At 44.1% G+C, this 23,273-nt stretch overlaps 1 protein-coding gene across 7 annotated transcripts in view; it reads right to left on the reverse strand.

Moving 5' to 3' along the window:
* The window catches only part of TANK (TRAF family member associated NFKB activator), a 197,314-nt gene that overhangs the window by 45,026 nt on the left and 129,015 nt on the right, over positions 1 to 23,273 (reverse strand). For 2 of the 7 annotated variants that reach the window (XM_066575943.1, XM_066575946.1), the window contains exons 1-2: positions 17,768 to 17,878; positions 16,834 to 16,909 (exon numbers count right to left, since the gene is read on the reverse strand). The exons of 4 other annotated variants lie outside the window; for them this stretch is intronic. The gene's annotated coding sequence lies outside the window, so the exon portion shown is untranslated. Of the gene's footprint in view, positions 1 to 16,833; positions 16,910 to 17,767; positions 17,888 to 23,273 lie in introns of those variants that run through there. One more of the 7 variants, XM_066575942.1, reaches the window with a different exon arrangement.

Raw genomic sequence — 23,273 nt, forward strand, 5'->3', positions numbered from 1 at the left:
ATGAATGTAAAGTCACATACCTGAAAAGAGGCTAAGTGATTTGGTCTTTTTAGTCACCTGATTGGCAGAGATCCTGGATGGCATTCCCCCATGGATTAACTATTGATGACCTAACCTGAGGATAGATCATCCATAGTTTAGTCCAAAACCGCAGGCAAAAGAACACATTTGGACCTCACCTCATTAGTCTAAATAGCCGTTTCAGGATTTTTCAGGGGGAAGGGTCACGTATGCATATGAACTGGCCTGCATGTGCAGATACATACAGTAGCTAATAGATAACCCCCTCGATAATTTGCAGGGTACCTGCAGTTCTTGTTGCGGAATTGAAAATGGCTTAAAGAGGGTTTCCGGGGAAAAGACTATCCATCAGCGCGGTGACGATCGCAGATTTTGCAATTCAAATTCGGTCGTGTGCCATCGGCCTAAGTAGACACCAGTATTATAAATGGCTTATGGTAGGTAGGATTCTGTTACAGATTTTGAATTGTGACCCATAAACTTCTAGTTACACCTCTGGGAAAACGAAGGGGACGGGGGTGGAACTAATCATTAGAATTAGAGGTATGAAAATCACGTATAGAAAATGTCGCAGAGGGAGTCACTATGGATCTTTCTTCTGATTTCTGAGAGCCGACATCTACTAATAACTGTACGTGCTGTCTTTATAATCAGACACAATTACAATGGAAGGAAAAATACATCTGATCTCCCAGTACACGTACAGCCCACACGTCAGCGCAAAAGTGAAATTAAAATCTTCCACAAAAATATTATTAAATCAAAGAGTCAAAAAAGCATTTTCACTTTTACATCCTGTACACAACATGAATGAGGAAGAGAAAGTATCGAGGGTAGTTTCCCACTAATGAGAAACTACTTACATGCATCGCTTTTTATGGTCATGTGGAGAGGACTGCTACATAATACTTACACCACTTTTTAATAGAGGGCGCACCATGGAAAAGTAGGGCCACCCCTGATCCCGACACCACAATCTCTTGAATGCAGTCTAAAAGAGATTCTGTTTTTACTGCCCCATACAACCAATCAGAGCATAGCTTTCATTTTAACTCAGCAGTATAAGAAATGAAAGCTGCACTGTGATTGGTTGCTATTGCAACAAAGACAAATTGACTTTTAGAATTTCTGAAATCTCTTCCACGTGGCTTGTTCTGTATATCCTTCGGAATTTCCGCTGCAATTTTGTAATGGAAATTCCACAGTGATTCCACCATGTGATAAGGTGAGCTAAAAGGTGTTCTTTGATTTACAAGCTAACTAATTAGGTGGTATTTAGTTAGACAAAGGTGTGCCAGATTTATCATCCAACTTGAGTCACTGTAATAATTTTGGCACATTTTAGGTCTGTCTAGACAGTGGCGTAGCTATATAGGCTGCAGGGTTCGCGAACCGGCTCCTTAGCTAGGGGGAGCCCTTGAGGCCCCCCTCGCCACACTGTAAACCTGTGGTCATCTCCATTACTATACATGTCCTTCACCCCTCTGACCGCTCCCATCCTCTGTGTGACTGCAGCACCTCAGTCAGAGGCTGTCAATGCAGTTTCCTCCCCTGCCCTGATTCCACCAATCCGATGCCTTAGAACACTAGAGAGGAAGATCTCTGGTGTTCTGAAGCATTGGATTGGAGGAGACAGGGTCGGGGAGGAAAAAACATGGACAGCCTCTGATATCAAGGTACTGCAGTCACGCAGAGGATGTGAGCGGTCAAAGCTGTAAGGGGACCAATACATGCTGCAACACAGAGTACAAAAAATATATATACTTACCTCTCTGGCTTTCCCTGCAATCTGCTTGGGTCCTGTCCCTCTTCTCTCCGGTTTGAGTGCTCATGTGATAAAAGTCACACGACCACTACGGCGTCAGAACATGGATTGGAAGCAAAGACCAAAGCTGAACAGATTGATGGGGGGAGCGAGCGGTGAGTATTATAGTAAACATCTAAAATTTTACAGCAGAAAGAGGCATTATAACAAATGTGGGAATAAAGGGCGCATAATGGGGGCATAAGGGGCGCATAATTATAGAAGGAGGCATAGGGGGGGGCGCATTATTACAGACGAAGCATAAGGGGATCATTATTACAGATGGCAAATAAGGGGCACATCATTACAGATAGGGGCATCAGGGGGAGCATTATTACTGTATGGGGACATAAAACAGGGCAATATTACTGTATGCAGGGAACTAAAAGTGACTAGCTGTGAAATTACTATCTGAGGTATAATAGATGCTAGAAAAGCAAGGAGCCAAAAACATCTATGTCAATTTCTGCAGACAAAAGTTATAGCCAGGAGAAGTTGTCATGGCAGCCTGGACTGACTATAAGAGAAAAAGAATGTGAACTTTTGCAGTGAGAGGGAACGCCATCTGTGATTTCTGGTTGTAATGGTATTGTGATCACTTATACAGTTTTCTAAGTTTCTAGTAGGGCTGGTATCTAATTCTGTTACCATGCAGGGCAGCGCAGGGTCCCGCGGTCAGCGCGCGTCACCCCGGCGTCAGCTCCGGCGTCCTGGAGCCCTGACGTCGGGACTCTACCGGTGACGTGGAACGGCTGGTGTGCGGCGGCGTGGGCGTGACCGCCCGTAGGGCGCCGCCCGCACTCCATCTCTCTTGTGCAGTAGTGGGGGAGCTGGCTCCTCCCACTCTCCGCCCCGGGGCGGAGTCTTTCGTTTATAAAGCTGGCAGTGACCTGAGCTCACGGCCAGTTATTGGTTCTGTTAGCACTAGTCAGTTCTGCCTGTGTCAGTCAGTCAGTCAGTACTAGTTGCAAGACAGTCTCTTTCTAGTGTTCCTTTTACTCAGTCTGTTCTGGTTCTGTCTGCTATTAGCTAGTCTGTCTGCAGCTACCCTCAGCTAGCCCGAGTTTGCCAGTCAGTTTCCTTCAGCCTGCCTGTAGCTTTGTTTGTTCTGTTGGTCTTTTCCTTCTGCCTCTCTGTCGGCACTCTGTCCCCCCATCAGTTAGTTTCTCTTGTCAGTCGCCAGGTCCCTAGCCAGTGCAAGGACCGCCGTCCAGTTGTCCGCCTGGGATTAGCCAGGGCTTAGGCAAGTAGGCAGGGACAGTGGGGTGCGGGAAGTTCAGGGCACCCCACCTGGCGCTCGGGGGTCAGAGTGCCATAACATAATAACTGGCCCTTTAAACTGTTTTTTTTTCCATGGAGGCGAACAGCTCCCTCACAAACCAGCTGCAAGCCCTGGTGCCGGTGATCCAGGATTTGTCAGCTCGCATGGTGGCCCAGAAGCAGTGGGCATTGTCGCAGGGGCGGGACGCCTCAACCAGTCCTGAACCCAGGTGCCCTCTTCCCGAGGGTTTCTCTGGGGAGAGGAACAAGTTTTTTGTTTTTCAACAGGCGTGTCGCCTGTTTTTTCGGATGCATCCCCGTTCTTCCGGGTCGGAGGCTCAGAGGGTCGGGCTTATAATGTCCCTGCTGCGGGGCTCTGCCCAGACCTGGGTTTTTTCCATTCCCGAGGCTTCCCCTGGCCTGCAGTCGGTGGACTCCTTTTTCCAGGAACTCGGGGGTATCTTCGATGAACCAGACCGAGTGGGGTTGGCGGTTTCTCAGCTGTTGGCGTTGCATTAGGGGTCGCTTTGTGTGGAGGATTATTGCTCCAATTTCAGACGCTATGTGGGTGATACTGCATGGAACGATAGCGCTCTGAAAGACGTTTTTCTGCAAGGCCTCTCGGACGCAGTTAAAGAACTATTGATTTCCCATCCCGTTCCCGGGTCCTTAAAGGAGGCTATGGAGCTAGCGGTGAAGGCAGATAGGAGGCTCAGGGCTGGGAAGCAAGATAGACAGGTCCGTAGAGTCAGCGAGGTCATTTGTCCTGTTCCCTCCTCTTCCGTACCAGTCTCTGTTCCTGAGCCTATGGAAATGGACCCACTGGACCCCAAGGAGCGACGCCGGATTCGTTTATTGCATCATCTCTGCCTCTACTGCGGGAAAGCTGGACATCGGGTGATAACCTGCCCCCTGAGGCCTCAGCGCCCACAGTCTGAATTGGCAGAAAGACTCCAAGTCCTAGGCGATTGCAGGGAGGATCGCCTAGGACTACAGGTACATCCTAGACTTCTGGTACCCTGCCAGGTTAGATTCTGGAACCTCTCCCGCCCAGGGCAGGCATTTATTGATTCCGGAGCAGCCGCTAACCTGATAAGCATGCGTTTCGTTGGGCCCCTGATGGCTGAATTTGTGGCGCTGAAGACGCCAATTCGTTTTGCTAGCATTGATGCTACCCCTCTTGCTTCGGGCTTGGTACGATGGAGGACCCCAGTGGTACAGTTCACGGTGGGGGGGTCGCCACTCGGAAGATCTATCATTCCTGGTGATGGAGAAAATGTCAGTAGACATGGTACTAGGGATACCGTGGCTGGCGTTGCACAACCCCTAATTCGATTGGGCCACTGGGGAGCTGACCCAGTGGGGACCATCCTGCCATAGCCATCTTGCTCCCCTTCCTCTCTGCTCAGTTGATACCGCGCTCAGTCCCCGTGGTCTGACTTCCCTTCCCACCCCGTCTGCCTGTCCTGCTGCTGATGTCGCCACCGATGTGCTGCAGGGGGGAACGGAAGGAAGTGCAAAAGAATCTAGAAGTGGTGGTGTCTCGTATGCAGTTGCGTAGTGGGAAGAGTCTGTCTGTATCTGAGCCGTGCAGGGTGGGACAGAAGATGTGCTGGTCCTCTGGAAATCCCAAAAGGAGGGTTTGCAGGGGGTTCCATAAGTCTTTATCGAAACCTTTTGTCCCTTCGGTGACAGTTGTCCGACTGGGATTAGCCAGGGCCGAGGCAAGTAGGCAGGGACAGTGGGGTGCGGGAAGTTCAGGGCACCCCACCTGGCGCTCGGGGGTCAGAGTGCCGTAACAAATTCTATATGGTCACTATATATAGGGGCAATATTGGTATTACTGAATAAGTAGTTTTGTTTTTTTCACCAGGACATTTTTTTACTCCTAATTATTTTTTTTTACTTTTGCTGTATGCCCCCATGGAGACTTGAAACGTTGGTCTCCGGTTGCCTGGTGTTAAAGGGGTTGTCCCGCGCCGAAACGGGTTTTTTTTTTTTCAATAGGCCCCCCGTTCGGCGCGAGACAAACTCAATGCATGTGTTAAAAAAAAAAAACGTTTAGTACTTACCCGAATCCCCGCGCTGCGGCGACTTCTTCCTTACCTTACTAAGATAGCCGCCGGGACCTTCACCCACGATGCACCGCGGGTCTTCTCCCATGGTGCACCGTGGGCTCTGTGCGGTCCATTGCCGATTCCAGCCACCTGATTGGCTGGAATCGGCACACGTGACGGGGCGGAGCTACAAGGACCAGCTCTCCGGCACGAGCGGCCCCATTCACCAGGGAGAAGACCGGACTGCGCAAGCGTGTCTAATCGGGCGATTAGACGCTGAAATTAGACGGCACCATGGAGACGGGGACGCTAGCAACGGAACAGGTAAGTGAATAACTTCTGTATGGCTCATAATTAATGCACGACGTACATTACAAAGTGCATTAATATGGCCATACAGAAGTGCTGAACCCCACTTGCTTTCGCGGGACAACCCCTTTAAGAGAATTTGCCGGGAATTTTCCCATGAATTCTTAACTACTTCGAAAGCAACATGTTTCAATTTATAAAGCAGCTTATAGTCTGGCCATAATGGATGTCAATGTGTAAAAAACAGGAGTGAACCTAGTCTCTTTACTGCCCTTACAATTTTTAATTTGTATTAAATAATTCCTTAAAAGATCAACATACAGGACACACCATGAAGTAATCCAGGAAACAAAACGGATAACGAGTCCTGGACATAAAACGACAAACAAACACAAATCTAGAACATAGAATTCCCCATCCAATAGTTTGCATCAAAGGATATATGTCTATATATTGAAAGTAATTCCTATATCTATAGGCTTGGTTATTTACGGCCCAAATTGTTTACAAACCAGGCACATATATAGATTTTGATACAGAAATGTAGACAATTGTTACTATATAGGGGGTTGGTCAAATATCACGGCTGAATCTAGATTTTAAACTTTTCAGCAGTGATAAATACTGTATAATTTGTATTTTCTCTAAATTAGTGGGAGAACTTTTGATGAGGTAAGGCTCAGATGTTTATAGAACATATTGATTTATCAGCGTTATATTTTTTACTTTCCAGCTATTATTAAACAATGGTAAGCTCGCTGTGTGTTTTTTTACTTTCTTCAACGCATTTCACCGCTAGATGTCAGCTAGTCTCTTTACTGCCTGAGGCGAATTATAGCAAGGTGCCTCCCCCCTCCATTCAGGGGCGCATCTGCAAAAAGGCAAGTTGGTCTATTCACCTAAGGCAGCACCACCTTGCTCGAAGTAGGATTTGCCATGCAGACAGACCTTACAAAAAGCAGATGCCATGTTAGTATGAAATTTTTGTAAGCAACCAACCAGGATGAACTGCATCTATAGAGCACAAAGAGCAGCATGTGGGTTGTATTGGCAGTCTGTGGACTTTTGAAGGCTCTCAGGATTGCCATGTATTCCTGCCCAATAGGCTGCTGGTAAAGATACAATATACTGCGGTTCAGATGTATTGCAGTATATTGTACAAGTTATTAGAAGATTGCATGTTCATGTCTCCTATGGAAACTAAAAAAAGTAAAAAGACGTTTAACACAGTTTTTATAAGACCGGGCTCACAGAGAGTCTTTAAATATAACAAACAATGGTCTATCACATCACTTAATTCCCTAAGAACCCTGGGTGTATGCCATCAGAACCTCGTGATTTGTCTATTTTAATCTTTTCTTCAACTAAAATGTTTCAACACAAATATCCAGAGCACGGGAAACAAACAAGGAGAATTGGAGCTCCTAACACAGGAAGAGAAATATGATGTCATAGGCATCACGGAAATTTGGTGGGATGATACACATAATTGGAATACAAGGCTTGAAGGATACAACTTATTTATAAGAAACAGACCTAGTAAAAGGGGAGGAGGTATTGTGTTGTATGTTAGAAAAACATTCATCTCCACCGAGATTCAAGCTTCAGAGCATGGGAGTTCTGTAGAAACTGTTTGGGTAAGAATACAAGGAGAGAACAACAGAAAGGGCACCATTGTAGGCATTTACTATAGGCCACCTAGACAAGTAGAAGATATTGATGAACTCTTTCTACATCAGATGGCCAAGCTCTCAAAAAAGCATGACATAGTGATTATGGGAGATTTTAACTATCCAGACATTTGTTTGGAATCTCTCTCAGGTAAACGTAATGGATCCAACAAATTCTTATCTGCTCTTGCAGACAACTTTAACTTCCAAAAGGTAGAAGAGAAAACAACGGGATCTGCTATCCTGGACCTAATTCTTACCAACAGAGAGGAAATGGTTGAGGAAGTACAAGTGGCTGGGACCTTAGGAGGCAGTGATCATGCTATCCTTGAATTTTGGATAAAAAGAAGAGGAAGACCTGAGAAGACTCAGACCTCAAGGATGGATTTCAGAAAGGCAGATTTTAATGAACTCAGAAAGAGAATAGGAAGAATCCAATGGCTGGATGTTCCTAAGGACAGAGCTGTCCAAGAAGGTTGGGAAATATTGTGAAATGAGATTCTGAAAGCACAATCGTTAACAACCCCTAAAAGAAAGAAGAATGGGAAGCATTTAAAAAGACCAGGATAGATGAACACTGAACTTGCACACGTTAAAAATGAATTAAAATAAACCGGAGATAGAGAGTCTAAGGAATAATATTGTTAGAATTAAATTGGATAAGAGAATAGTACACTCAATTTAGGAATAGGATTAATGCTGTTTGTTATGTTACACCCCCTGCGAGGGGAAATTCACTCTTGAATATTTTAAAAAAAGTTGTACTTTATATGTTTGACTCCTGAATAAAGTATTTTGAAACTAAAAATGAATTAAAATATGTTTATCAAATGGAAAGAAGGGGGAATATCTAAAGAAGAATATAAGGCGGTCTGCAAAAACTGTAGGGCAAGTGTCAGAAAGGCTAAAGCTAATAATGACTTGAGGCTTGCAACGGAGGCCAAAAGCAATAAAAAAGGATTTGGGGGGTATGTCAAAAGCAAAAGTAAAGATGCTACTGGATGCTTACAAGATGAAAATGGTGAATTGATTACAAATAATGTTGAGAAGGCCTTACTTTTAAATTCCTCTTTTGCATCTGTTTTCTCTTAGAAAATAGATGGAACATCAACTGATCTTTCCCGTACTTTTAGGAGAATAAAAGAATGCAGGCCATCTATAAGCAGAGAGATGATGAGGGAACACATAGCTAACTTAAACGAATTCAAGTCTGAAGGTCCAGATGAATTACATCCTAGGATAATAAAGGAAGCAGCGGAGGTAATTGCTGAACCACTTGCCATAATCTTTGAAAATTTCTGGAGAACAGGAAAAGTCCAAGAAGATTGGAAAATGGCAAATGTTGTCCCTATCTTCAAAAAAGGGAAGAAGGGGGATCCAGGAAACTACAGGCCTGTGAGCCTGACTTCTATACTGGGAAAGATCTTTGAACAAATTATTAAACAGCATGTATGCAAATACTTGGATAAAAATGCAGTAATTAACCAGAGCCAACATGAGTTTGTAACAAACAAGTCATGCCAGACAAATCTAATTTCCTTTTATGACGGAATCACCAACTGGGTTGATCAGGGAAATGCAGTGGATAAAGTATATCTTGACTTTGGTAAAGCATTTGACAAAGTATCTTATACCATATGTATTGAAAAAATGACCAAATATAGAATTGACAAGGCAACTGTTAGGTGGATGTTTTGCTCTCTGAGTGGTCATACTCAAAGAGTTGTCATAAATGACTGCACATCCAAGTGGGGTACCACAAGGCTCTGTCCTAGGCCAGTGTTGTTCAACATTTTTATAAATGATCTGGAGGAGGGAATTGATGGGAAACTGATCAAATCTGCCGGCGACACAAAGCTAGGAGGGATAGCTAAGACTAGGGAAGAGGAGAGAGTATTCAAAAAGATCTAGAAAAGCTTGCACAGTGAGTGGTGACAGAATGGTATTTAACAAGGATAAATGCAAAGTCCTACATTTGGGCAAGAAAAATGAAAATGAAAAATGAAAAAAAGCACACACACAATCAGAGTAATTGAGCTAAGCAGCAGCACATGTGAAAAAGTCTTGGGTATACTAATAGATCATAGACTGAACATGAGTCAACAAGGTGATGCAGCAGCCAAAAATGCAAACACAATTGTGGGATGTATTAAGAGAAGCATAGAGTCTAAATCACGTGAGGTAATTAACCCTCTATAGTCTTCCTTAGGCCGAATGCCCATTGACGGATAATCACTGCGGGATTCGGAGTCAGACACCCCCCGCAAATCCCGCAGCAATAGCCATACATAGACATGCTATCTTAACAGATTCTCCCCTGCCCACGAGCGGAAATCAACTGCGATTTTCCGATTATGGGGCAGTATCGCTGCACGCCTATATTTATCATAGAAAATCATGCAGATGGCTTCCATTGCAGGTAATGGAAGCCATCCGTCCCGCGATACTCTGTGCTGTGAGCACAGCAGAAATATTGCAGGAAATCGCATCACTGCCCAGTGCCGGTGCGTCATGCGCTGCAATGCACATGCACGCCGGCTCACCGGCAGAGACTCTCATCACGGATCTGGAAAGGTGAGTATGGGGTCTCTGGGGGCGCAGGTTCTGATTCCACTGCAAGATTTTGGAACAGGTTACCATGGGAGGAGGCGAGTTCTCCTTCAATAGAAGTATTCAAATAAAGGCTGGACAAATATCTGTCTGGGATGATTTAGTGAATCCTGCTGTTATGTCTGCAAAGAATGTGCTGGACCAGCACCTGCAAACATGCACAATAACTGCTCACAGTGCGGCAGCCAAAACAAACCAACAAATAATAAATGGGAAGTCTTTCCCTAAATATGTAACGAACGAGGGAGAGGGCCCTGCCTAGCATGGCAGACTGATCGCTTTGATATATGCAGGCCTGCACTTGTTCCTGGGACCTAAGTAACCCTACGTGGCCAACAAAATAAAGGACAAAACAAAGTAAAACACAGCACTTAGCTTGGTAGAATAAGCCGTAGCACAGTGAGCCATCCAGGGTAAGGAACAGTGGTCACCACACTGTCCACGGGAGCCACTAACTGCCAGCTCAGACAGTGAGCAACTGAAAATTTATAGCACCTTAGCTTCCTATCCATCCCAGCTAAATATCCAGCTAATAATCCACAGATGTGAGCACATTGTGTCACACCTACTAAGCTAGAAGCTGCAGAACCATGTCTAAAACCTGCACCAAACTCAGTCAACCCAGCAGCGATCCCAGCACTGCTGCAACACCTGCACTGAGCAGGGGGTTGGACCCAATGACTGTGGAGATCCCTTCCAACTCCACCATTCTATGACTCTATGAAGGTGGCTTTACACTTCTTCCTAGTTTAAACTGGTGACATTTAGTGGAGAGTATACTTTATCACTCTGCATCACATCTGCCTGAAGCTGGAGGAATGTCACTGGTAAAGAATCACAGTACATCCAGTAGGCGTTCCAACCTGAATTTTTCATTTTCCTGGATGACATATCCAAAGATCATGGAGAACCAACATTTTACATGGGAAAACCATACTGAATGATAAATCTTATAAGTCAAATATGTCTGTAGGTCAGATAAGGACATGAACTGATTGCCAGCATTTACTGGGACCCGTAAAATGATGATTATTAAGGATCTTCCATACGGGACAGAGTATTCCACAACGGTGTTGTGGAATATGCAGTCCCGGCATTCCATGCCAGAATCTGCACTGCTAACTGCAAATTTTGATGCAAAATTGCCGACAGGATTCTGCTATTTTCAATTCCGCAGCACAATCTGTACATCAGCAGTGGGGGTTTTGGAGCTGAATATTCCACAGGAGGGTATATAACGCTGTTGCGGAATATTCTGTCCTGTGTGAAAGGTCCCTGACAGTCATAATAGTCTGCTCGTGTACCACCAACCTCAAAAAATTCATGGATGCAGCCAATACTTATCACGGACAGTGGAGAAAAAACATTTATAGACTTTACAAGAATTTTTGGATCTTGGCAACCATAATATCCAGAGAAGAAATTTGTCAAATTAGGTAAAAACCTGCAGACTGAACGTCAGATGTTCTATTAATGTGAACCTGACGGTTGTGAAATTTATAGAACATCTAGGACATTTGTGCACAGATGATTTCCCTTTATGAATCACATAGTTTGTATTTCCATTCCCCTCCTCCTCCTCAGGAAAAAAGATTAGGGAGTGCAAACTGCTGTTTAACAAGTTTGTCTACCTATTGGCTCTTGTTAATAAAAAACAAAAAAAACCCCAAGATTGCTTAAATCTGGATTATACAATTTTTTCCCAGACTGTATAAATGAGAAAACAATGGTTAGTCAGGTTACGCTCATTGTTTAAACATTATGAGCAATAAACTTACTATGGCCTGCAAGTTAACTAGCAAAAAGGAAGTGACAACTGATGTAAGCCATCAGTCAATCGTTGACCTAAAAAAAGGTCTAAAAATGTCTGCACCACTGCTACCCAAGTCCGAACTATTATAACTCAATTCCAACTGGAGACACATGCACAGCGTAAACAGAGAATTCTCTTACAACACATACAAAATAGACAAAAGAAAGTCATGACCAGTGGCATAGCTATAGGTATTGCAATTGCAAACCTGACCCTAAGTCAGGGGGGCCCCAGGTCCCCCTCACTATATTAACTGAAGCTGGAGCGCAGCGCCCCAACCTCCCCTTTCCTGATGCTCCTGCACCTCTGTCCAGTAGAACTCAGTGTCACTACATCACTTCAAGTCTACCAACAGCTGTGTGTCCATTGGTCATGTGACTTCTGCTCATGGTAGCCCAACTACTTTCTTTCCCCACTCTGCGGTTTGAAGCAGCGTGTACTGGGTAGGAGCCAGGCTATGCTGAGTGGGAAGTCACATGGCTGGACAGACACACAGATGCACGTAGACTTAGTGAAAAGGCGACACTGAGTTTTGGTGTACGGACGTGCGATAGCGCCATGGGAGGTGTGGTTGGAGAGACAGATCTTCTATTGAATGCCTCTGCTTGTCTTCAATGGTGCTGCCTGGCCTTGTGTGTGTGTCTGTCTGTGTATTTATATGTTAAAGTTTGCCTGTGTGTGTGCTTGTATGCGAAATATATGTATAATAAGCCTGCCTATGGCTGGTTAAACACTAGCGTATTTTGACCATGCTTTTGTATCCAAGTTAAGAATTTGCATCCCAGCCTCTCCCAACTAACTCTGAACATCATAGGAATTTATGATGCTCAGAGTTTAGGTCAGGAGAGCCGTGGTCAGGCTGGGACACACATCATTATTACATATGCAAAAACTCGGGCAAAATATGCTGGTGTATCACCAGCCACGTATGTATGTATATTTATGTGTAAAATTGTTTCTTTCAAACTAGATTTGTGGGTTCTGTTTTTTTGTTCCGTTATAGCAGGAGGAGAATGGAATTCAGTGGCCAAACAGATCCATCTTATGACAGAACTGAATGGTGCCTAGCAGACTCCATTAATTTTCTCCAGTGTATTCACAGAGCAAAATAAAATGTCAGATGAGATGCAGAGTGATAAAGTAAACTCTCCACTAAATGTCACCAGTTTAACTGAGGAAGAAGTACAGAGCCGCCTTAAAAAGATTAAAATAAACAAATCATGTGGTTCTGATGATAGACCATTGTTTCTTTATTTAAAGACTATAGTGATGGGATTTGTTTAACTGGATTGTTGCATTGCAAATGTGAAGCCAATATTCAAAAGGGGTCAAAAAGTGAACCTGGAAACTATAGGCTGATAACTCTTACTTCTATTGTGGGTTAAATGTTTTAAAGGGGTTGTCCCGCGCCGAAACGGGTTTTTTTTTTTTTCAACCTCCCCCCCGTTCGGCGCGAGACAACCCCGATGCAGGGACGTACAGAAAGCTCACCGGAGCGCTTACCTTAATCCCCGCGCTCCGGTGACTTCTATACTTACCTGTGAAGATGGCCGCCGGGATCCTCTGCCTCCGTGGACCGCAGCTCTTCTGTGCGGTCCACTGCCGATTCCAGCCTCCTGATTGGCTGGAATCGGCACGTGACGGGGCGGAGCTACACGGAGCTACACGGAGCCCCATAGAGAACAGGAGAAGACCTGGACTGCGCAAGCGCGGCTAATTTGGCCATCGGAGGGCGAAAATTAGTCGGCACCATGGAGACGAGGACGCTAGCAACGGAGCAGGTAAGTATAAAACTTTTTATAACTTCTGTATGGCTCATAATTAATGCACAATGTACATTACAAAGTGCATTATTATGGCCATGCAGAAGTGTATAGACCCACTTGCTGCCGCGGGACAACCCCTTTAAGGGTTTCTTAGAAATGCTATCCTGGAGTACCTCAAGGAAAATAGCTATATAACTCCATATCAGTATGAGGGGGTCGCTCCTGTCAATCCAAACTGATCAGCTTCTATGAAGTCAGTTCTAGGTACACATGACGAGAACATCGTTCTTGCTCTTTACAAGTGACTGGTCAGACCCCACATGGAATATTGTGGACAGTTTTGGGCACCGGTACTCAGGAAGGACATATTAGAGCTTGAGCGGGTACAAAGACGGGCAACTAAAATAATAAATGGAATGGGTGAACTAGAATACCTAGAGAGGTTATCAAAACTGGGGTTAGTTAGTTTAGAAAAAAGATGGCTGAGAGACGACCTAATAACAATGTATAAATATATCAGGGGACAATACAGAGATCTCTGTCATCATCTATTTATACCCAGGACTGTGTCTGTAACAAGGGGGTGCTCCCCGCATCTAGCGGAAAGAAGGTGTCTACACTGACATAGAAGGGAATTCTTTACTGTAAGAGCAGTAAGACTATGGAAGTCTCTGCCTGAGGACGTGGTGATTGCAAATTCGATAAAGGAGTTCAGGAGGGGCCTGGATGCCTTTCTTGAGCAATACAATATCATAATCATTAGTAACTTCAGAAGGGTTGTTGATTCAGGATTACTCTGATTACCAGACTGGAAAGTATTTTTTCCCCTTAAATGTGTAAAATGGCTTCTACCTTATTGGGGGTTTCTTGCCTTCCTCTGGATCAACATTGGAGAGTAATAGGCTGAACTGGCTGGACTTATGTCTTTTTTCAGCCTAACATACTATGTTACTATAATGGGGTCCATTCAGTTTCTTTCTGGCTATCCAGCATTTCCCTGGATGACATAGCATTGCATGTTGCGCAATTTTGCCCTGGATTGAAACAGAAATTAGTAACAGAATCTCCAAATGGAGCCACTAAGGGTGCATTCACTTGTGACAATTTTTTTTGTCCTATGGCAGACAAAAATGTTCTTTTAAAAATTGCTCTGCGCTGGCATGTAGATGCTATTTTTTTCCTATGTGTGAAAAATGCATACTACAGAGAGGCGATGTGATATATTTTTCTTACGAAACACACAACTCTCACAGCAGAAATAACAGGTTAAAGAGGCTATATCAGTCCAATTTTCCCAGACCAGTATCGCAGCTGCCCATTTGAATATGCCCTAAGGCTAAATGGCGCCTTTTAATGCTCTGTGTGGGCTTTTATTGTGCTGGGGGGCTCTCTACATACCCTGTAGCTCTCAGAGTGATCCACATGTAATGTAAGTGCTGCAGATATTCCTGAGGATAGGTCATCAATACCTAGAAGTAGGAGAACCTCTTTGAGGACCTAGCCAGGTAGGTAATATACTTCTGCATTATCAGGAGCTTTCTGTTACATATGAGCGGACAATAAGATCGACAAAGTATATTATTCAGCGCTCCTTTATGCTGTTCACAAACAGCAGAAGATTGATTATATTGGGACAAATGCACAGTAGAGCAGGCTCACACGAGTGTATGGTAAAATGGCTTGTGGGACTGCGATCACTACGATTATGATCATGTATGCCCGGGCATGACAGCGTATCTTTTTTTTTAACTTATTTATACTTTTCTTTTTATTTCTCATAGGGGACTAGAACTTGTAATTGTTTGATTGCTCATAGAGTATAATGCAATACCATACTATTGCATTACACTGTGTTTTTACATACAGTCTATCAAGCCACAGCACAGGCATGGCAGCCCTTGGGGACTCCAGAAGGCCCCCGGCTGCCATGGCAATTTAACGGTACCCCATGATCTCATAATCTTGTCACTGCTGATCATGGCTGTTGCAGGAGGGTGTGTGCTATCACAGACAGCTGGCAGCTTGTATAGGGTGGAATTGCCTTGTGATCCCACTCCATATAAACACCACACACGCATGACATAACTACGTTCCGTGGTGTTAAAGGGTTAAATGTATTAATGAATACTTGAAAATGCAGATTTGTGTTTTGAAATGGCCAAGTCAGAGACTTGACCTTAACGGGCTTGTACCAAAATTATAACTTATTCCCTCATGCACAGAATAAGGCATAACTTCCTGATTGGTGATATCTCCCCCACTAATTCTGAGAACAGGGGTCTCGTGTACCCTTCTTCTCGTTACTGTGGGGATGCTTCTCCCACCCACAATGACGTCACAGTGAATGGAGTGTTGGCCAAGATTCAACATCAGCACTCTATTCATTTCACTAGGATTGACAGAAATACCCCATGGTTTGTTTGCTGCTTAGATATCTCTGCAGTCCTATTGAAAATGAATGGAGTGGCAGCACACTTGCATGACCGTTGCTCCATTAATTCTCCTTCTCGCTGTGGGTGTGTGTGTGTAGCAAGCCCACAGTGAGGACAAGGAAAAAATAACCCCCTTCCCAGGATTGGTGGTGGTCTCAGCTATGAAACCCCAGTGATCAGCAAGTTATCCCCAGTCTTAATAATAATTATAATAAATCATAATTCTAGCATAACCCTATCAAGATGCTATGGCGTGAGATGAAGAGGGCTGTGCATGCAAGGCATGACATGAAGAGGGCCGAGCATGCAAGGCATGACATGAAGAGGGCCGAGCATGCAAGGCATGACATGAAGAGGGCCGAGCATGCAAGGCATGACATGAAGAGGGCCGAGCATGCAAGGCATGACATGAAGAGGGCCGAGCATGCAAGGCATGAGATGAAGAGGGCCGAGCATGCAAGGCATGAGATGAAGAGGGCTATGCTTGCAAGGCATGAGATGAAGAGGGCTGTGCATGCAAGGCATGAGAAGAAGAGGGCTATGCTTGCAAGGCATCCCACAAATATTGATGAACTGAAACATTTGAAGGGAGAAAGAATCCAAAATTACTCCTGAACATTGTGCACAGTTTATTTGCAGCTACCGGAAATGTTTGGTAGAAGTGGCTTCTAAGGCCTCCTACACACGGGCGGAAATTCTGCGGCCGGATTTCCAACAGAATTTTCACCTGTGCCCACTGCCATAGGATTGCATTAGATAATGCAATCCTATGCAGACAGCCGCGGTTTGACTGTGTGAAAACTAGAGCGGTAAACAAATCGCAGCATGTCCTATTTCTGTGCGAGCCTCGCAGAGGCCCGCACAAAAACGTCACGGCTGACGCGTCGGCTCTACACTGTGCATGTGCTGGCTGGGCGGCAGCTGGCACATAGCAGAGCAGAGGAGACGGCGGAGTAGGTGAGCTGCAGTGGTCACTGCAGGGGCACGGCTTGCATCCCGCTGTGAGAATTCTCGCAGCGGGATCCGACCCGGCCGTCTGCAGGAGGCCTAAAGGGGGATCTACAGAATATTAAATTAAAGGATTCACTTACTTTTTCTCCCTGCTCTGTGGATGATTGCTCAATGTGCTGAGTAAAATACACGAACGGTACAAGTGATTGTGCTTTTCTGCAATTACGACATAGATAACAATCAGATCACATTTTATTAGTAATCAATGCAGAAATCCAGGTAATTCCAAAGAGTTCACAAACTTTTTCTTGAAACCGTATCATCAGTATGATCTAAGGTTATTTGTGAATCATAAGAACCATAAAAAACAGACACTGGTGACAAGTGATTGTCTTTAAAGTCAGGTTCAAATGGAGTTATCTCCTGCTGGACCTTTGAAGTCCATTATCGTATCAAGAGTTTGGGCCTACAGGAGGACCATCTCGTATTCTCATAGGCCAGTCCAACCCTAGTAATACAAATGAGTATTCATACAATATAAACTTATAATAAGGAGGGAATGCAGTGAGAGTGTTTAGTCCACATTGATTCTCCTCTCTGTAGGTAACTAGAATGTGTTCATACTTGCCAAAACGCAGCCTAGTGACAAGTACCACATTGCAACACTTTTGCTTTCAGGGCTTTTATGCATCTGAGCAGTTTGCCCTCGAATGATACATTGTTGCAAGTGCCTTGATGTGTCAAGTCTAAGTGTTGCCACTTGTATCAGAGTTCTGTCCAAGAATGCAAACCACTAGAACAGAAGGCAGAAGTGTGGAGCTTGTGTGTGTGTATATGTGCGGCATCTCATCCGCAAGTCAACATCAGTTTTGTCTCCTGAGTTCACCTTTAAATGTCAGGAAAAGATTTCTCACAAGACAGCACTAGTCAAGCTAAACTATGGACTACAGAAACAATGTAGCAGAGCTGTAAAAGTGCTTCCCTACAGAGTCCGATAGTTATACAGTGAAGGAATGAACCCATGTTCCCCCAATTAACCCCAAGTGTCACTTTTAAGATCCCCCAACTACTCACCAAAGCACACTTGGCAATAATACGGAAGCAGCCTTCTGCCTGGGACACAGTAGGAAGAATAGACACATATGAGTTGCTTTGCAAGCTGACCGGACCTGCCTCTATGCAGATGAGATTAAGTAATACAACTTGTAGGTTTCAATGGGAAGAGGAAACTCAGTGAAAGCGAAGCCACGCTCCCTCTGACGTCAGCAGGAACACCTCCTTTGCACACGCTTTCAGGCACATTTGAACATAGTGATCTGAGAAATGACTTGTGCAACATTTACCATCGTAAAACGACTGTATGTGCAGCTCCATCAGTCCCATATGTAGTGCGTGCACTCGAAATAGACAACTAACGGAAGGCCCCCTCCTCTTGTTTGTTGTTTTTTTCCATTTATATTTATTATTTGTCACTTAATATGTGACAGAATACGTCAGTGCCACATAAATACAGGTCATTGGTTTGTGAATAGAGGGGGAAATTTACTAAGACCAGTGTTTGCTACGCTATTCTTAATATAATTTCCCCTGGCGCATGATACAACTAATAGAGGCGCATCCCTCTTCGTGTATTAGCTGCATCCGGACACACGCCTACAAAGAAACGTACATTTCTGGTATAAGTTACGCCACTTTCTGGTGTAACTTATACATGTATCTGTTGCCATGCCCCTCACAAAAGCCCTGGCTACTTTTCTGAAAATTGGCAAGACCGGCAAAAAAAGCAAAAAAAATTGCAACTTTTTATGCCACAATTCTGGCTGTTAAGTGTACCCCAGAATTCTAAAAAGTAAAGCGCAGACTGTAGGGTGATTTCATACGTAGTTGGACACATTTACTATGACTGTTTAAGACTGGCTTCGCAAAAGCGTATTCAAGTGCACAATACATATAGAATATAACCTATTGATTTTAATGGGGTCATTCACATTTTTTTTATGTGCATATTTTGGCTGTGCTAAAAAAATCCAGCATGGTCTATTTTTCAGCATATTTGCCATCAAATGCACCTTTAGAAATCAATGGGGGGGGTGCGCAAATTTGCGCATAATATGCATTGAGATGCATGAAACAGCGTAATTCTGCTGGAACAAGGACACATCTGGAACTCCATAGATGAATTAGTCATTTTAATAGGTGCGACCGTTTCCTGCGCCACAGACGACCCCATTGAAAGCAATGGGCTGCCAGCAAGCCCTGCAGTGATTTTCGGGGAAGGGCAATACATATAAGCCCTTCCCTGAAAATCATCTCTAAAATGTGTAAAAAAGAAAAAACAATTATATATATATATATATACATATATACACACACACTCACCTCTCTGCAGATGCCAGGGCTCAGGCGCATCCAGCTGGGTCTTCTCCCTGCACTGCTCTGAAGTGCTTTCAACAGGCAAGGATTTTAAATCCTGAAAGGGCTGCCTCTGATTGGCTGAGCACTGTGACCAATCAGAGGCAGCTCTCAGCTGTCATTCAATAGCTGCCCTATATTTACCGCTGCACATTTTTGTGAGCAGGTAAATATCGGGCATATGACCGCTGCCATTGAAAAGCATTGGTTCTATATAGATGCGGATCGCAAGCGCAGGTAACATATGCACATAAAAACGCCCGTCTGACTGAGGCCTAATACAGGCCATTTTAAAATGCGCCACATTCATCACAACAACTCATGCTGGATGTAAAATCTGTTGAAGACCGTCTAGTCTAAGTTTTTACGATCTAGTTTGCTTAGTATACGTCAAAAAATTGTGCCGAAATTTTGGTGCAATTTGGCACAATATTTTTGCACAATTTAAGACACGCCCATTTTAGTGAAGTCCCTCCCTCTTTTGGACAAGTCAAAAAAAATGTCTGAAAGTGTCTAAAAACACATGGTAAATGTATTGCAAAGCATGTCAGAAAGTTCTCTAACATAATTTACGCAAATGTTCTTTCTCACTTGCCTTCTGTTTTTTGGGTCTATGGCATTTTGCCAAAGTATTGCATGTGCTAAGTAGGCTTGGTGTTGTTTCAGAGCTATATGTATATATATATATATATATATATATATATATATATATATACATACACACACACACACACACACACACACACACACACATACATACATACATACACATATATATATATATATATATATATATATATAAAATGTATGTTTACACACAAAAGCTGGGGCTGTATAGGGGTTCCATTGGGTCTCTTTCCCCTACATGAGGAGACCAGTCCTATTAAGTATTACAGCCGCGGAAACCCGGTTACAGATTTTGCATTGGGGCTCAGCAGCTTCAAGTTACAGCGCTGGGCAAAAGTTTATGCATTTGAATTTTAACCAAAAAAGTATAATTTTTATAACCCGTTTCTTTGTTATCTATTTCTGTAATTGACACAAAGTGCAAAACAAGTTATATCAAAAGAGAGACTAAGCAGCAGAGTTCATGCTAAATATCCTGTTTCTATAGATTAGCATCTAGAAATGAGCAGGTAGTGTTCATGCAGCAGGTACTCACTGCATTCAACTACTGCGATAAGTCAGAGCCCAGATGTGGATACAAACACATTTCTCAACATTGTATATACAAGCCAACCACATGACTCCAGTTACGGGGATCACATATGATGACTCTGGCCTCGTGGAAAAACAAATCACAGTTTGCAAAGGAGGCTGGAAATCAATTGAATAGCAAAGAACCTCTTCACCGCTCATCGCTGTCAGGACTTTTGAGGAAGTTTTACTTTCCTGTTTGTTGGAGGTTATAGTGTATATACAAGCAACCGTCTGACACCTACACACAGTGGTGTTAGCAGCCATGAGGTTTCTTCCTCCCATGTACTGTATACCCTAGTCGTGCACTGTGTTAGATTTCAGAGATACAAGTAGTTCTTGTGAAGATCAAAGTTGTCTTATAATTGTAAGAAATTACATTCAGCCAGATTCTAGTCATATGATCTTGCAAAAAGTTGGGTGACGCCCAATATGGCTGTCATTACAGGTCTCCAAGGGGTTATTACAGATCAGATTCCTTAATTGCAAATCTGTCTAGCTATGCAGTAATACAAGAGTTCACACATTTAGAGTGCATGTTCAGTGTACGTGCTGAGAGATATGTATCCATTGAGCTCTATACAGGGGTGTAACTAGAGTGCTATGGGCAAATATTGTTCCTTCCTCCCCACCACCCCCCAGCTTGTTGCTTAGATACATGCGTCGGATTGGCGTTGCTAGGATATATGAAGGTATATACTCCCCCCCCAATAAAGTAATACAAGTAATTATATATATATATATATACATACATACATACATACACATACACACACACACACATATATGGATGGAAAAAAAACGTAAAATAATGTGGTTGCATAAATATGCACACCCTAAAACGAATAATTTGCTATGGAAATATGGAAAGTGCCGGCCCCCTGTCCACGAGTTGACAATCATTGTGAATTGCCCCGATTCTCCGCGGTCAGCCTATCTACTAGATTAGGCTGACCGGCGGAGATTAGTCTGTGGCTCTTGCTCCTGGGCCATGGCTCCCACGGCGGAGCTCCGCCGCAGGATACCGCAACGCCCATGGACAGGGGGCCTTAACGGGACAAAAACCTGGCATTTTAACAGGGATGTGTAAACTTTTTGTATCCACTGTGTATTGTAGGCAGTTAAAAGGGTGAAGTTGTGGATGGAGTATATCTCCCTCCCAGGCTCTTAGTCTGGACAGGGTTGCGGTCCAGACCACAACTTTACCCTGATTCTTAGGAAGCTCAGCTGTATGCACTGACCCCATTACTGGGGCCTTAACGGGACAAAAACCTGGCATTTTAACAGGGATGTGTAGTCTTTTTGTATCCACTGTGTATTGTAGGCAGTTAAAGGGTGAAGTTGCGGATGGAGTATATCTCCCTCCCAGGCTCTTAGTCTGGAGAGGGTGGCGGTCCAGTCCACAACTTCACCCTGATTCTTAGGAAGCTCAGCTGTATGCACTGACCCCATTACTGGGGCATAAAAGGCTGCAGCTCCCAAGGTGTCAGGGCCTGACAGCCTGAGGAAGCCTCTGAGCACCCTGCAAGGTGCAGAATTTCATTTGTTATACTACATGGCCTTTGTGTTGCTGTTTTTTGTGGCCTGGAGAATACGTCAAAAATAAAGACGAAAGTAAGTTGAACTTTGGAGTCCAGTGTGTCGTTGCCGCCCCCACCCCCTGGAAAACATTGATGTTGTTTCCCAGTCATTTACTTTTCTTTGAAACTTTTTTTCAGGCACATACGTCTGTGGGAAGCCTCAGGCAAGAAAATTGTGCGAGATTTGTGTGTTGCAAGACACACAAATATGAACCCTATTCTTTTGAATGGAGTCATATACATGAGCGATGTTTTCCTGCACAGCATCGCGATGCAGGAAACAAATCGCGTCATGTTCTATCTTTCTGCGTGCTCTCGCATCGCAGTGCCCATTGTTTTCAATGGGGCCGGTGGCAGCAGCCGGATCTCCCATTAATTCACATCCCCATATCACACTCGCCCATGTGAAGTTAGGCTTATGGTTGCTTAACACAAGAGTTTTTGTGCCAGTTTTTTGAGCCAACAGAAAGGAGAAGTATAAGCTCTTCCTTTATACTTCAAATCCACCGCTGGCATTGGCTCAAAGAACTGCAGGAAAACTGCCAAAGATCCTGACTGTGAATATTTGCGAAGTCGGCAGATTTGCCTCTTAGGAATCTGGGAAAGCTAGTTGACATCCATAATAGGCATTCGTCATTTAGGACCCTCATCTACGGAGCAGAGATTAGCTATAAGTGGTGCAGAGGTAGCAGCTACACCCAAGCCCTGGTCTATAAGAGTGCTTTCACATGCAATGGAATGTTCCGCATGCTGTTCCTAAATTCTGCATTGAAACTGCAGATTTTGATGCGGAATTACCAGCAGGATTCAGCTATTTTCAATCCCACAGCAAAATCCACATGTTAGCATTGAGGATTTTGGGGCTAAATATTTCACAGGACCGCATATACCGCAATGGCTCTGCGGACTATTACATCCTGTTTGAAAGGTCCCTAAGGGAGTTTTTACATGGGAGGGAATATTCCGCAATAACATTGTGGACTATACCCTCCTGCAAAATATTCAGCAGCAAAGCTAACGTGCGGATTTTAATGCGGAATTGAAAATGGCAGAATTCTGCTGACAATTCCGCATCAAAATCCGCATTTAGACCTACGAATTTTGGTGTGGAATTGTGGGACAGCATATTCAGTCTCGTGTGAATGCACCCTGAGGGATTTTTCACACGGGCGTATATCAGCCCCATTTTCAAGGCCAGCCAATATACGCTGCCCATCTGATGCATTGGTTTATAATGCATCAGTTCAGATGGGCATATTCCCGCAGCCTAAAAGCACTTGGACGGCCAAGATAATGTATACGGTGTGCATTCCGGTCGGGCGTTTTTATGTCGGCCAGAAAAGATAGTTAAGGAACTATCTTTTCCGGACGGAATATGACGGCTGCTCCCA

The sequence above is a fragment of the Eleutherodactylus coqui genome, chromosome 8 (genome assembly GCF_035609145.1).
Source record: "Eleutherodactylus coqui strain aEleCoq1 chromosome 8, aEleCoq1.hap1, whole genome shotgun sequence".
Taxonomy (NCBI): Eukaryota; Metazoa; Chordata; class Amphibia; order Anura; family Eleutherodactylidae; genus Eleutherodactylus; species Eleutherodactylus coqui.